Source organism: Phallusia mammillata, chromosome 4, assembly GCF_965637545.1.
Source record: "Phallusia mammillata chromosome 4, kaPhaMamm4.hap1.1, whole genome shotgun sequence".
Lineage (NCBI taxonomy): Eukaryota > Metazoa > Chordata > Ascidiacea > Phlebobranchia > Ascidiidae > Phallusia > Phallusia mammillata.
In genome coordinates, this window is record NC_137255.1 from 25,366,710 (window position 1) to 25,381,658 (window position 14,949).

A 14,949-nucleotide genomic window follows, 5' to 3' on the forward strand; every position below is an offset into this window, starting at 1 on the left:
ATTCTGACCATTGTTCGCGAAATTTTCGGGAGAAAATAATGCAACCCGATACAAGTAGTCAAGTGGTACGAAGGTTTGTGACGAGTAAAATTGGTGCCCGTAGATCCAAGCGGCTTAGTAACTTAACATAATACAAATGAATGGAGCAAAGTAGTTGCGTGAGAGGCCTCGTATGTCAGTTGTTTTGTTCGAGGAACTTTTGTTTGGGAAGGTGACCCCAGCTTGAGTCTTGTTCGCTTTAGAACAACATTCCGTTATTCAATCCCGGCGTGGTCTGATTGTTGTGACTTTCCAAAGATCTCGAAGCAACAAATTTTAAAGCAATCGTTTTTTCAATCACGACGATTATTTTTACGCCAGAAGTAGATTAAATCCATTTTCAAAAGTACCGTAATTGTATAGTTTTACGAACGCATTCACAATAAGTTTTATCGTATATTTATAGCTTCAGTATTATTCCTACCTTATATATTTTGTTTTCATCTGTTTGCGAAATAATTAGTTGGTAGTTGCGATTAAATATCTTGTTGTGTGCTTAATGTACTTGCATTAATAGCGTCACACACGTATTTCTCAATCAACCAAGAATCGTTGCTTTTGACGCGATTTTACTGATCGATGATAAGTGATTTTCTACTTGCTGCTAATGAAATATCCTTATTTTCTCGTGGGTTTTTGATATTTCAAATAACTTTAATTCGATCTACGTTTCGCTTATTTGCCGGTCTTTGGTTAAAACATGTTGTTTGGAAGTTTTGTGTGAGGTTTTCTCTCCATAATCTTTGATATCAAACTGACGTGGTAGATTGAGGTTGTCGTTGACAAGTTTTAGACAGAACGAAAAAAGGGAAAACAACCAAGTGATCTTTGTGTGCAGAACTGTTGTCATTTGATGAAGATTTGAGAACAATGAAACAGGACGATGTGGCGTTCGCAAGCCGGCGTCCGTACATTAAGCTTCCTGGTAACGGGTCTCATAATACAACTCAAAAGAACCAATCCATGGGCGTCCGCAGAAAAAAAACAGGAGAGGACAGTCAGTTGTCACATCGCCGTTGAAGAAACGGTGTTTCAGAACACAAATCATCTAACAGTGCTACTTACTCTTACCAATCCAAATGTAGGTACAATAAATACAATATTAACTATAACTGAACCATGTGGTAGGTTGAAAAAACATTAAATATACGATCCTCATCGGATGTAACAACAGATATAATGAAGGTATCGCATAATGGCTTTCACCAATGACACATCCACCAATGACGTAATGATATGCTTGTTGCCGAGCTAATGTTAGGCAATAATGTTTGATTCATTTATTCTGTAATGAAACCTTATTAGAATGTGCTGATCAATTATATCAGTGGTCGGCATGCTATGGGCCGCGACGTAGTTTTTGGTGGGCCGCGCAGAACTTTTGGGTCGTCACGTGGAATTTACCGTAACCATTTATTATCGGTTATAAATCTTGTGGTGTAACCACCTGATTTTGTGTGAAGGTCAAAAACTAAACTAAAGATTTACTTGACACAACAAATGATTGTTTTGTAATCGCCGTCTTGTGCACGCACATTCACAAGCAGGAATGTCTTTCGCTTAAATTTATTAAGAAATCAGCTTTGGTGTGGCCCAGTTTTAAGCTAAACGAGTAAAAGGCGATGTGGCGAACCAGAATAAACAATGATTTGCTCATACACTTTTAGGGTGCCATACCTAAGATCCAGGACAATACTCCCCTTTGGTCACAAAAAAGTGCTTTCAAATTTAGACACATGTTTGTTGGTTATTCAACGTTGGACTGTGAAAAACCAACAGTTTAACCATAAGACCCCCAAGAGCAAAATTTTAAAAATAATATGCTTACTGAAGTTCAGGAGTTTCATACTTCATTGGTTGCTGAATAGTAAAGTATTCCAAAGATTTTTTTTAACTTTTAGGTGAATTTACTCATTTTCACCCCTTAACCCCGAAATATTTGTTTTTTTGCTTTACCAGTCCTTTAGGTCAGAAATACAGGCACTGATAAACTGGAAATTATACAGTTGTATGTAATGCGTACCTTGTTTGGTATTTGAAAGTTTACCCTAATTGGCCCATTGGTTTACAGCGCAAGATCTGTACACAGTCAGTCACACAGACAAAGGTCCCATTGGATTAGTTTACCGGTTTACAATTAAGGTAGTATGATTCAGAGCGGAAGGTCTATTCTTTGCTTGACTCGTGGCAGTCTTTACCGTCAATGTAACGTAGTAAATTTGAAAAGGTGTTTTCTGACCGAGAAACACGGTTGATAATATGGTGACTCGTACCTACTGGGTCGAAAACCATCAACATATATTACAAGAACTAAATGTGGTAACATAATAAAATTAAATGGATGAATAGAAAGCTTTCATGCTAGTTTAGCCGCCTTTGTAGAAAGAGCTATTTTAATATAAGTCTTCTATGATTAGGGCCAAAATTAGTATTTTTTTGATTAATTGACACCAATGAAAACTGAAACAACGTGACATTTGTTATGTATTGTGCATTTCTCTCTGCGCCCTAGCTTTTTAACATGTTATTTTGGCCGTTTTTTAAAATGTCCCAATGTTTGTTGTCTTTCGCCCCTCTCCATTATTCATGTGAATCAACATCATTTTGTGATGGTATCGTTAAAATTTTGCTGTTATACTTGACACTTTAGGCGCGTAGGTGTGGGGCTGAAACTGGATTATGTTAAAACAGCTGCCTGAAAACAGGTAATATGAAACAAATATACAGATCAAAGAAGTTGGACGGATGGAAAAGCTTCCACGTCAATCGTATTGATCGCTTTAAAATAAGATTCCTGTTTTTGCTATACCCAGCTTGGTTTTTGCTACCTTGTGAACTTCTGGTAACATCAAATACACATGTTCTCTAACGTTTATTTTTACACAAAAGCTTTGAATAAATTTGCCGCAACCATACCTAATGCAGATCTAGCCCCAATTCATTATTAAACTGTGCACCATGTTTTTCTAGTCTTACAATCGCTAATCACAGCAAGTGTTATCGGATATTTGTATCTCCAGCATTATTAATGCGTTAGATTTGTTTTGATTTTGTGGAATTTTTGTGAGTTGATTTACTGGCAGAGGCGGTAAAGTTAGCCTGTTCGCGGATAGAAACCAAACGTTTTTGCCTAGTTGTTACGTTTTTTTTCAGTTTAAATTGCACCAGTTCAATGTTTCTGCAATGCCTAGATCGGTATCGAGTCTAAATGTTGATGAACTTAACCCTCAGTGGACGCGTCGTTTCTGCTTGCAAAATCTTTTGAACTTGTATTAAAAATTTATTAAAAGTTTGATGCGATTTACGTGCTTTACTAAGGAAAATAACAGAAATTACGGAGTACATTTACGAATATTTTACTGATCCACTGTGACGACGTTACGTTCAATATTCCCCCTTGTTACATTTTAAACATTGGGGTATATGACAATAGATCGTATATCTAAATACACATATCTTACTTTTTGTTCAAGATCGATTAGAATACATTTTTTTAACAAAATCGCTTTGCTATACTTTTTGAATGAAAGATGTTGAGCCCTCAACTAATCAGTTTTGAGGTAAAGAAAATATTTCGCCCAACTCAGACCGTTTGATGAAATGAATGAAAATTCCCAAACCAACTTGCTTCAAGCACCTGGTGAAGCTGTCACTCAACCCAACTTAAACCAACAACTGGTAGATGTTGTACCCGAACCCGGCTCGCCCCAACAATCAAGAGATACTTTACCCCAACCCGGCTGGCCCCAAATATTAAGGGATGTTGTAACCCCACCAAGCAAACAGCAACAACCTAGAGAAGTTGTACCCCAACCCAGCTTTGCACAACAATCAAGAGATGTTGTGCCTCAAGCACAGTGTACCCACATGTCTCCAGTGAATCCAGAGAACAAAATTATAAATATTGTAGGAAATTAGAAGAAAAAAGATGATCAATTTCATTTCAAACGTTTCTGTGTTTTGCAGGACAAAGCAGAGGCACCACAGTTCGGAGACACAATCACCCACACGACTGGACCAGTGTACAACGCACCAGTAGAACTCCACCAACGCAACTATTACACCCTTGTTCAGCACCAACAAACGGTTCAGCATATACACGAACAACCTCACACTTCAACACAACCTCCTGCACTAGTTACTTTGGATAACGAAACCCCGCCAAACGCCTTTGATGAAAGCCTGCCCGCTATACATCAACCACACTCATGCAGAAACCAACCGACTTCTTCACGGGATTTGAAACCAAAAATCTTTACTCCAACTTCAACACAACCTAGGACAGCGACAAACCAGTCTACAGTAACCCAGTTTTCAGTCACCCAACATCAGCAAGCAACACAAGCATCTGAAAACGTAAAATGTGAGAAACTAAGATAAGGATTATTTTCAACCAAAACACAATGTTGTTTTGGCTTGTTTCAAATGTTTAACCCAATTAACATTCAATAATTTATACTGGAATAACTACATTCACTAAACGCTGCATGGTTTTGTTTATAGGTGAACAGCTAAAGTCTCTGCTAAAGGAAGAAGTTGAAACCATTGCCAGTGAAGAATCATCACTAGCAGTGTTTTCTGACCGACCTATACCAACCGTCCACCTTGGTATAGTCAGCAAACCACAACAAATTAGCGACGAATTTCGATCAGAAAGAATTCACCGTAAAAAGGAACAAGAAAAAGTTTATGAAAGACCAGAAAGTGACATCGCCGGTAAAGAAATGTTCTCTCATGCTAAACAAACTGCACAACAACAAGCGCAAAAAACATTTAAGGAGACAGAAAAGAAAGCAAAACAAAACTACATCGAAAAACATGGGAATGTAGTTGGTGTGGTTGGACAAGCTGGAATAGGAAAAACAACCTCAGCAAAAAAGTGGGCTCTTCAAGCATTAGATGGACAATTGTGTGGAAGAGTATCGTTTATCTTTTACATTGTAATTAGGCTCCTCAACTTTCAGGCTAAGATGACACTTCTCCAGTTTCTCATTTCCACCATGTTATCGGACTGGAACTGTACACCTGACGAAGCAATCATTATTCTTACTTCCATTTGTAATGACCCTAATGTTTTAATTATTTTCGATGGTTTAGATGAGGCAGGATTTAAATCATTTTCCACTTTAGTTTCGAAACCACTGATACATGGAAAAAATACTGCAGAAAGTTACTTGAAGCATTTAGCTGGAGGAAACTTGCTTCCACGTGCTCGAAAGATGTTTACGTCACGACCAGCTCAACTATACAAGCTCCATCCTTCATACCGACCGAAGTGTATAGTCCAGATACTTGGTTTAACTCCAACATCACAGAATGAACTCGGACGTCAGATATGTGGAAACAAATATTATGCTATAGAACAAAAACTGGCCCAAAACAGCAATGTATTTGCATACTGTTATGTCCCTGTCAATTTCATATTGACGCTCAACTACCTTATGAATTACGATGGAGATATTCAGTTTGTTTCACTCACACGAGTTCTTGCTTTCACTTGTAGTCAATACGTGACAACAGATCATCTGCAGGGCCAAGAATGCGAAATAGACAAACTGGCCAAAATGGCTTGGGATGCATTTGTAAAAGGCAAGTTGGTGTTTAAAGACAAGGACTTCAAAAAGTCTGGAATTAAACCTTCCACAGCCGACGCCTTTCTAAATACATCCGTAACAAAGCAGGTAAATCTCAAGCTGACAATATTAGACGGACACAAACTAAAATACTTTAGTCACCTCACCTGGCAAGAGTTTTTTGTCGCCTTTCACCTGATGATGACCATGTCCTTGAAGGAATTTAAGAAACAAGTGAAACAACTAACTGATGACAAATGGGAAGTTGTTTCCAAGTTTGTTTTTGGAATCTGTGATTCTTCTGTTTTCAACAGTCTTGAAACCCTTGTCTCCCGAAATCCAAGTAAAGATTGGCCACTCAAGAGATTTTGGTTAACTCAATTCATTACCTCGAACACGAACCTCGGCAAACAAGAAATAAAGCAAGTGTGTAGCTGGGCTCATGAGACAAATGATCCAGAAATCGCTACGTCTGTTGCTTCCATACTTCCCGGTGTGTTGAAACTTGGTTATTCATCTTTCCTTTCTGATGACGTCCAGAATCTTTCGTTCGTGCTTCAACACAGTGTTCGCCCGGTAATACTGCAGATAGAATTGCACTTTTGCTTACAAAAGTATAATTACATTTGCACTCTAATATATTTGAAAAAATATATAACAAGCTGGTTATATAACATGGTTAAGCTAGGCAAGAAACACGAAAAAGATTTCACTGGCTCAGAGCCATTCGCGTCTGTTTCTAATGTTACCAATATCTTTAGTGGTTCTACTTGTGATGACACAAAACAGGCGGAACTTTAAAAATAGCATTTTACAGTACATTTGGCAACAGTAAATGTGGTTAGTTGGTGTTAATTAATTCAATGATGTTAAATAGTGGATCTGTATTAACAAGCTATAGTGCACAAAAGATGCACATGCTAATTTGTGGCTGAGTAATAATAAATTTTATGTCAAATCTGTACGTTGCGGCTGGGAATATCAGCCATAGCCTATTACCTAAGTTTCCATTTTATTAAAAAGAGGATAACGAAGGACAAAATGTTATGTTTTGTGGTGTATTTTTATATTTTTGTTGTTGTTGTGAATAAACGTATGTTTGTTTGTTGTTATTTTAGCTGCAGAAACTCGACCTTTCCCACAACAATATTGGTAACTTGGGCGTAGCTTTACTGCTTCCATGCCTTAACAATGTCTCAGAGCTGGTTCTGCATGCATGTGAGATTGGAAGCGAAGGAGTCAGACTACTCTGCGATTCCGTACTGCAAATGAAACAACTTGTAAGATATTTTATGTAAACATTTTTTGTAATCCTTTATACCCTAAATTTCAAGTCAGGCAAAATGAAACAAAACAAGTATGAATATCCAAACACTGCCTGTCGTTCTATGGTATAGTTGCATTTTTGACATTTTTAACCTGACGATTTGGACTCAATTTTCTATTGATCCACAGATATATTTTGATAATTTGTTGCAAATTTCTAAAATCTTTTAAATTTCCTACTAATTCCCAAACGTTTTTTTTTTCAACAACTAAAACGCACCCATAAAATAATATTAAGACCCGTACAGCAAATGACTCAATATACGTGTAAATACGTTTTGTAAAACTGCACACTAGAACACTGTTTAAAAAATTACCGAAATGTATGCATCAAAACTAATCACACACACTGATTTTGACCCTTGTAACACACTGTGAAACTTGCAATGTAGATAGATAACAAAATGAAACTATAAACAATGTACGAAACTGGAAGTAGCTATTACAGTTTAAATTTATTAATTTGTCACACAGTGACATGCAACCAACTGTGGTTGCACTGATCTCTTTCACCGTATACAAACTTAAACACCGCAATATATCCAACTACATCAATAAACACGCTAACCGCTGATTAGGCTAGAACTCTGGTTTTACTTTACGTAATTGGCTTATATGGCATTCCGTCCACGATAATATGACTATGTCAAGGTTGACGCTTTCTTAAGCTGTAATTTTTCTTTTATTTGATTTTGGTAAACGTTGTGACTTTTCGGTAACATGGTTCGGTTTATGGGCAAAAGCTAGTTTATGTCTGATGCAGAACAATTAGCGAAACATGTTTTGTGTTAAATCTGTTTTGCAGAGTGCACACTAAAACAAATGTAAAGTATGTTTGGTTGCATTAAAATGCATCAAAGCATGGTGTTTCAAATGTAACTTTTGTTTACCTACAAGTTGTTGTTATTTAGATGGATCTTGATCTGTCTCGCAACGAGCTAACGGATGAAAGTGCTGAGTCATTAGCTCCATGTGTTCATGCCTTCGGATATTTAAATGTGAATAACAATAGCTTTACAAGAGCAGGGGAGAATCTGCTCAGGTCAAAGTCACAAGGAAACGTTTGGCTGTTTTAATACAGATGCCTTATACATGTCGAATTTAACATTTGTTTGTGTCCGTAATTTAGTGAATTTTGTCAATTGGTTATTATACTGTATGTTAGATTTACCAACTTTGTTGGTGTTTATTCCAAAACCAGTGTTTTGTCACAGAGTTTTGTTTTGCCAAACACTAATTTCGTTTGAACTTGTACGCTAAACCTTTGTATGGCATGTGTTATTTCCTGGTAATCTGCTCTCTGTCGCCACCAATCAAACGTATCGCCGATTCGTATTTTTGCTCTTGTGCTGTACAATGGCATCAGACATGCGTAAATCAATTCACGTATCGATCATTTGGACCGCAACTTTCAACGTAGATAACGGTTAAAGAAAATGTATCCCCACTTCATTTGCCTTGTAGATATAAATTTATGCCCATAATTGAATGTAATTGAATGCTAAAAGCGAAAATTTTTAAACCTGATCCAACTACGTAATTAAAAGAAAATAGTTGTAGTGAAACTTTTAATAACATCCGCATTCTTTTAAAAAATATCGGTTAACCTATTTCTAAACATAAGCAGAAATGTTTGTTTAGCACCTATGATATACAGCCGGTTACTGGTTACACAAATAACATAGCAACATGCTTTAATTTTTCAATAAGGAAATGGTTCATTTCGGCGAAATTTATTGTAACTTTTCCTGAAACTGTCTGATGTAATTTTAATCACAGATTTTAAATTGCCGCTTTTACCGCAAGCAAATATGTTTGCAGCGTTGTATTGTTTCTTTAATAACCAGGGCCTCGTGCATAGGAGCGGAGCTGCATCTCCTAAATATTTGTACTTTGTATTCATTCGATAATATTACATAAAACCTGTATTCTACATATTTTTTTATTCTTTTGTTTGGCATCAATAAGTCATCTTTGGTGGAACTGTGCGTTTTCACAGCTCCAGTTTCATGACGCTATGCAGTTGTGCGCATGCGTACTATTGATCTCTATAAACACTGGATTGCGCTACTCTATTGAACGGTTGGGGGATTTTTGAAGCAAATTGAAGCATAATGGCTCAAGGAAGCCCCCAAAATGCATTGCGGGCAATGGGGACAGAGTGGAAAAATGTCGATAAATCCTGTTTTAAGCGATTGTATAGCGATTTATTCATATATGTACAGCATTTAATTGAGAGCAATGCATTCCACTGTATTAATAAATAAATATCCGCATATTGACTGTGACGTGCGTTAGGTGTAGGTGTGCTGGGTTATTAAAAACGTTATTAAGTTTGTGTTGAAATAAATCTTTACTGAGTGGTAATAAATGTTTTTTGAGCAATATGAGTAGTTTAAGTGCGTTCCATTTTATTTAAGACATAAATCGAACAAGAACATTTTTTTCCTTCACACAAGAGGATGTGATATAGCATCACCTTGTGCTGATCCAAACTGCTGTTTTTAATTGTCATCAAAGTCTTCAAACTAAAATGTGACAATACGTTGTTTTTGTTTTGAGAAAAATCAACTATAGCAGGGGTTGGAAACCTTTTAGCTGAGTGAACCAATCAAGTTAGATATTTCATTGGATGCATACATTATTATTTTTTGATCAAAACCCATAAATTTAAAGGATAGTATTGGTCTTAGTATTTAATATATTGTGTAAAAGAAATGTTACACTAAATAAGATTGGAACACACAATTACTTTTTAATTGCTTATCGTGTTAACATATACAAAATTAGATTTGTAGGAGAGCAAGACACAGTAATCAAAAGAGTCACATTTGGCTTTTAAACCATGGGTTTCAAAACACTAAATTGTAGTATAAGTTCGACTTTGAATTTTTTGTGCAGGTTCAAGCAAAGCGAAAGACGCTCTTGCGCCGCCCACTGGTAATCAGTTTGTTAAATTACAAGTGGAAAAGATTTGTGAAGCCTGTGTACATTATAAATCTGCTGCTTTATCTGACATTAATGGCGTTTTTCAACTTATACATGTTGACGATGCCTCCACCATATTCCATTGGTAAGCTCACTGTCAACATTAATGCACAGAATATTTCTTCCCAGACTTAAAATACAGCTGTTTATTTTCACACAGATTCGAGCAACGTAACGTCATCGTGCGTGGCTATCATCACTGAAGCACAACCGAAATTTGGGCGTTGCTATGACTACAACTCTTGGAGAATTGTTGTCAAATATTTTGTCATTGTTCTTTCAGTTGTCAGTTTAATAAAAGAGGTGACTTTCTCCTCTTTTAAAAATCGATTATTTCGCAGCTGGTGGATTAACGGAAAATCCACCAACACCATATCTCACGGCAGGCCCGCATTGGGCTAAATTCTAATAGGTTGCGCAAATATCGAATATTTCCAAAAAATGCTGACTGTTCGGACTATTAGAGTTGGGGTAAAGTATTGTCAGTAAAAATTCAATAAAAACAACTATTTAAAGAGTTCCTGATGTAAACTTATCATAAAACTTTGCTGATCAATAAATAATTTAGCTATTTGCGCCACCTATCGAAATTTAGCTTAATGTGAGCTTTTCGTGAGGTATGGTGTTAGTAGTTCAACCGTATTTAACAATCATTGTGTCAATAAACCTTTATTTTTCATGAAAACCTTTTTTTTCTTCAGGTATACCAGATTTACTCACAAAGTATTTCCTACTTCCAAAGCTTCACAAACCTTTTCGAAGTTTCTCTTTACATTCTCGCGATTCTTACAGTTTATTCAGACACAAGTTCGGCTGGACCAAACTACATTGGTGTCAGAGAGGTGGGTTATTTTAGGGATGGGCCACAACTACAAATGTTTTGTTTGGTCGAGCGCCAAGCATCTCAGGTTAATCGTTGCTCGTCGAACACGCTCAGTGCATTGTGACCTAACAAACATTCCCTTCGTATGTTAGTAGGGCAAGAATATGCAAATTTAATGCTCAGGTCAGTTTGTGCAACTGCTTGGTCGATCACCGAGCATCAAAAACAGCGATGCCTTGTACACTGGTTCTGACCCGGTTTGAGCCATCCCTAGATCATTTATTCCGTAAGTTTAGGAATTTCCTTTCGTTATGTTATATATACTTTGTTGCTCCGAGGATTGGCAGTGGCAGATTGGAGCAGTCAGTATTTTTCTCTCGTGGATGGTTTTGGTCATGTTCATGCAAAACGTACCGACGTTTGGAATATACGTTCTCATGTTTACTGAAGTTCTTCAGACGTTCACGAAATTCTTTTTTGTCTTTGTCCTCTTCATTTTTGGCTTTGCGTTGAGTTTTCATTGTTTGCTGCAGAATCAGGTTCGTTATAGACAGTAATAATGCAAATGCCATGCTTGGTCAATATCAGCAATGTATTTCGTGTTTTTTTTTACTAATGTGCCTTTTCTTAGTCTAAAAATACCAACTAACATAAACACGCGTGTGGAAACCCTTTAGTTTTTGCTTGTTTACACAATGATGCTATTAAATGCCAGATAGGGACCCACCCTTATGTATACTGTATTTACCCATTATAAATGGTACATGTGGTTAACCATTAAAAACGGTGTGCTATATCTACATTAGAAATATATAGGAAAGCCACCTTTATATTTATGCTACTAAACTGGTGAATTTGTTTGTGGCTACAGGGCAATTACTTTTAGATATATTTCGGTGTAAACGTTTTGCTAACATATGGTGTTTGTGACGTAGTACGCGTTTCGAGAATGGTGGAACGCGGTGATCAAGACTTTACTCATGAAGATGGGGGAATTCGGATTTAAAGGAATTTTTGCGGCAGAAGTTACCGCGATTGAGACGGGAGCAGACAACCACACAATTACTGTATCAGCTGTAAGTATTTGATGTAAATCCTACGGTGCCACGACATTTACACGTATACCTAGATAGTTTTTTTTTATCTACCGGAGCACATCAACTTAGTTTTCGTTCGTTCTTAGTATTAGTGGCGGCGTCTGGTGGCTTATAAAATTAGTTAGGGTGCTCATACTGTAGAAAATTGAAACCTAGCAAGTTTAATGAGATAATATATATTTTTCATAGAGATTAAATATATTCATGATGGAACCAGTGAAGTGCTTTCCTCGTCATAAGCTAACATTATTTAAACGTCCATTCACCTATCAGTAAACCCAGTGCTATTGATTTGCGGAACAAAACTCGTAACTTTTAAAACTATAACTCCTAAGTCATTTCTTACTTTTTCCAACTCTGCCTGAGTTCTCATTTATATTTTTGTTCTTCCCGCAGCGATAATTCTCCTTTTTGGCATTGTCAAAACTGGTGGGTGACTGTTTAAAGGATTTGGGACTACGTTTGGTATTTTTTTGTAAACCTGGAATATTTGAGCGAACAATTATTGGCGCTTTCCCACGCAACCGAATCTTCACTACAGTTTGTAGCCCGGCTCTTTACGTGTAGGCTACTATTGTTACCCTTTGCCTGTTTTCCATAAGAAACAGAAGCTTTTCTAATCTTGCTGACTTATTAACGGTGCGTGCCGATTCCGATTATTCGGCCAATATGTAGAACCCTAGGCAAGTCAAGGAAATTTTTTATGTTAATTGCAAGTAAACTTGTTTGTAAAACTCAGAAAGTAGACAAAAAGTTGGTTGGGTTAGAAATCAAAAAGATTACCTTTTGAATGCTGACAAAAGCTCGAGTGCCATATTTAAATGCTCTGCGTGCCACGTGTTGGACACCCCTGGACTAGTGTCTTATATACTGTACAAAATAAATAGGAAAAAAATCCTTTCCAAAAATATAATAAGAATAATTTTCTCAATGCCCATCTACAGGAGCATTTGGTGCTAAGAAAGCTGACGGTGTACGGTTGCGCAGCTAAAAATGAACAGTATTTGTTTCGCTCCTTGGATTTAGACGTGGTAAGCTTTGCCATGCAAGGAAAAAACGAAACATCTTTCACCAGGAGTGTGGCGTAACTACAAATTATGCCAGGAAATGTCAGTTTTTAGGCGTTATGTTGGTACTACATTATTTTTCATCATCATAAACTTACTGGTGAGTGTTTTGAAATGATACCCAACGTTACTGACATATTAGGAGACCGACAGAAAAAATGCCGAGTGTTTCGACCTTTGGTGTAAAAGCTAACTTGACCCTAGCTTAACGATCTAATAAAAGACGATAAGATCTAATAAAAGACGATGTTGTAATTCTGGCCGGGTTCGGGCTAAATTTTTCTTTAATAGGCAAAATAAACGGCTTTCGGATCTAAGGACTTAAAATATTGATTCATGTCCATATCTTTTTATGTCTAAGTAACTTTTTGATCTTCGCATGTCGGTCTTGCCGTCGACGACAATAAAGGTGTCCAAGAAAACGCAGAGCTTGAAAGTTTGGCAATGCAGGTAAGCAAAATTTTAAATTGTACCAGTTCTAAATAAAGTTGTTATATTAAAACTAATTCCGTTTTCAGGGCGACAGCTTGAAATACATCGACATTGCCGTATTTTACATTGCTTTGCATGCGTTGACATTGTCGTACAGGTTTATTTAGGCATTATTACTAAATTGCTTAGCTCATTCTGAGTTATGCAAATGAACTACAAGAATGCGGTTCAGTGTTACCAGTACTTTGCGCTTAGGCAGACATTTGAACCAAGGACCTTCTGTTTTTCAGGTGAAACTAACCCTGGATGTCCAGTACACATTACCACAGTTTATACGACGTCGATTTATACGAAAATATCGGGAGATTACCCAAATTCCCACCAAAGAAGATCGGCTTTTATACGATGGTGGCACTCAGAGGAAAACCTGAACACAACAACTATCAGTGAAGCGTTTCATCCCGAAAAGATAGGAAAAAAAAATCCAAGTTAGCAATTTATACATATTAGATTCACACATATATTAGAGCCCATATCAATTTGAAAAACAGCATGCTACGACATTTTAAAGCAATGCTTGCTTGTCAAATCCCAAAACCCAGTACAACTGCTGAGACGATTGGTAAGTGCAGCCATACTGAGATTATAAGGTTGTGGGTTCTAATCCTGTCTCGGCCACTTGTGTTTCACTGGGTACGAAACTTGAGCTATATTGCCCTCACCCAGTAGTTCCCATAGGTTAAACTAAATTGAAGTCTCCAAGTTCAAATTATCAAATAAAATCTTCAAGGAGACTCATAATAAAACAGTGAAGTCAACCCTCAGACTTTTTGTGTCATAACGCAGTCAGGTGTTGCCCGCCCATCGAATGTGAAAATCGTGCAAATATAGTTATTATAGCCCAGTGGTTCTCCGTCCGTTATTTTTATAATGATGTTTTCGTGCCTTACCTTAACAAAACAATGAATTCTTTGATTCAATTACTTTTGTGAAGTGGTTTGGTCGGGACATGCAAGAGCTTGAAGGGATCTTTTTTACTTTGAATTTCCCTTTGTATTCGTTAAATTTACTGTTGTAGCCTTTAGTGCGCTTGAACTACTTTTCCACTCAATTTTTAGAACGACCGCGACAAGCTTGAAAAACGGGTTGAGTCTCTAGATGAAAAGGTGGATGATGTCAGAAAATTCTGTCACACTTCGATATTAACAGTGACGACAACAAACCGTGACGTCACAATGAAATTCGGCTTTCGTCGAAAAAACTTTGCAACTGTATACAAAGAGATTATTTTAATGTTCAAGTGATTTTAGTACCTAATGTTTGTCGATCAATGCAGTGAATATATGAGGTGTATCAAACTTTTAATGTATATTGCAGTCCTACTTTGTGCATTATCTGTGTGTTATGATTGCCGCATTTTTTTGTTTCGCTGTGTCCAGTATGAATGCTGCTTGAACCAGTTTAAGGCTCGACATCAGGCAGAATCACCCAAAACCGGATTTTTATTCTATTTTTTGAACCAACAAAACTGAAATGACACAAAAAAGTATGCGCCTGTAGCAGGTTCTTGTTTCCTTTCGTGTGTTACTTTTATTACTTGATTT

At 36.9% G+C, this 14,949-nt stretch overlaps 1 pseudogene across 1 annotated transcript; it reads left to right on the forward strand.

Moving 5' to 3' along the window:
* The first annotated feature begins 9,930 nt into the window (after positions 1–9,930).
* Positions 9,931–14,649, forward strand: LOC145223675 (transient receptor potential cation channel subfamily A member 1 homolog; annotated as a pseudogene). Its single transcript, XR_013859495.1, has 9 exons — positions 9,931–10,011; positions 10,087–10,229; positions 10,628–10,768; positions 11,088–11,288; positions 11,685–11,850; positions 12,243–12,275; positions 13,275–13,363; positions 13,636–13,812; positions 14,462–14,649. The product of XR_013859495.1 is annotated as a transient receptor potential cation channel subfamily A member 1 homolog (transcript).
* The last annotated feature ends 300 nt before the right edge of the window (positions 14,650–14,949 follow it).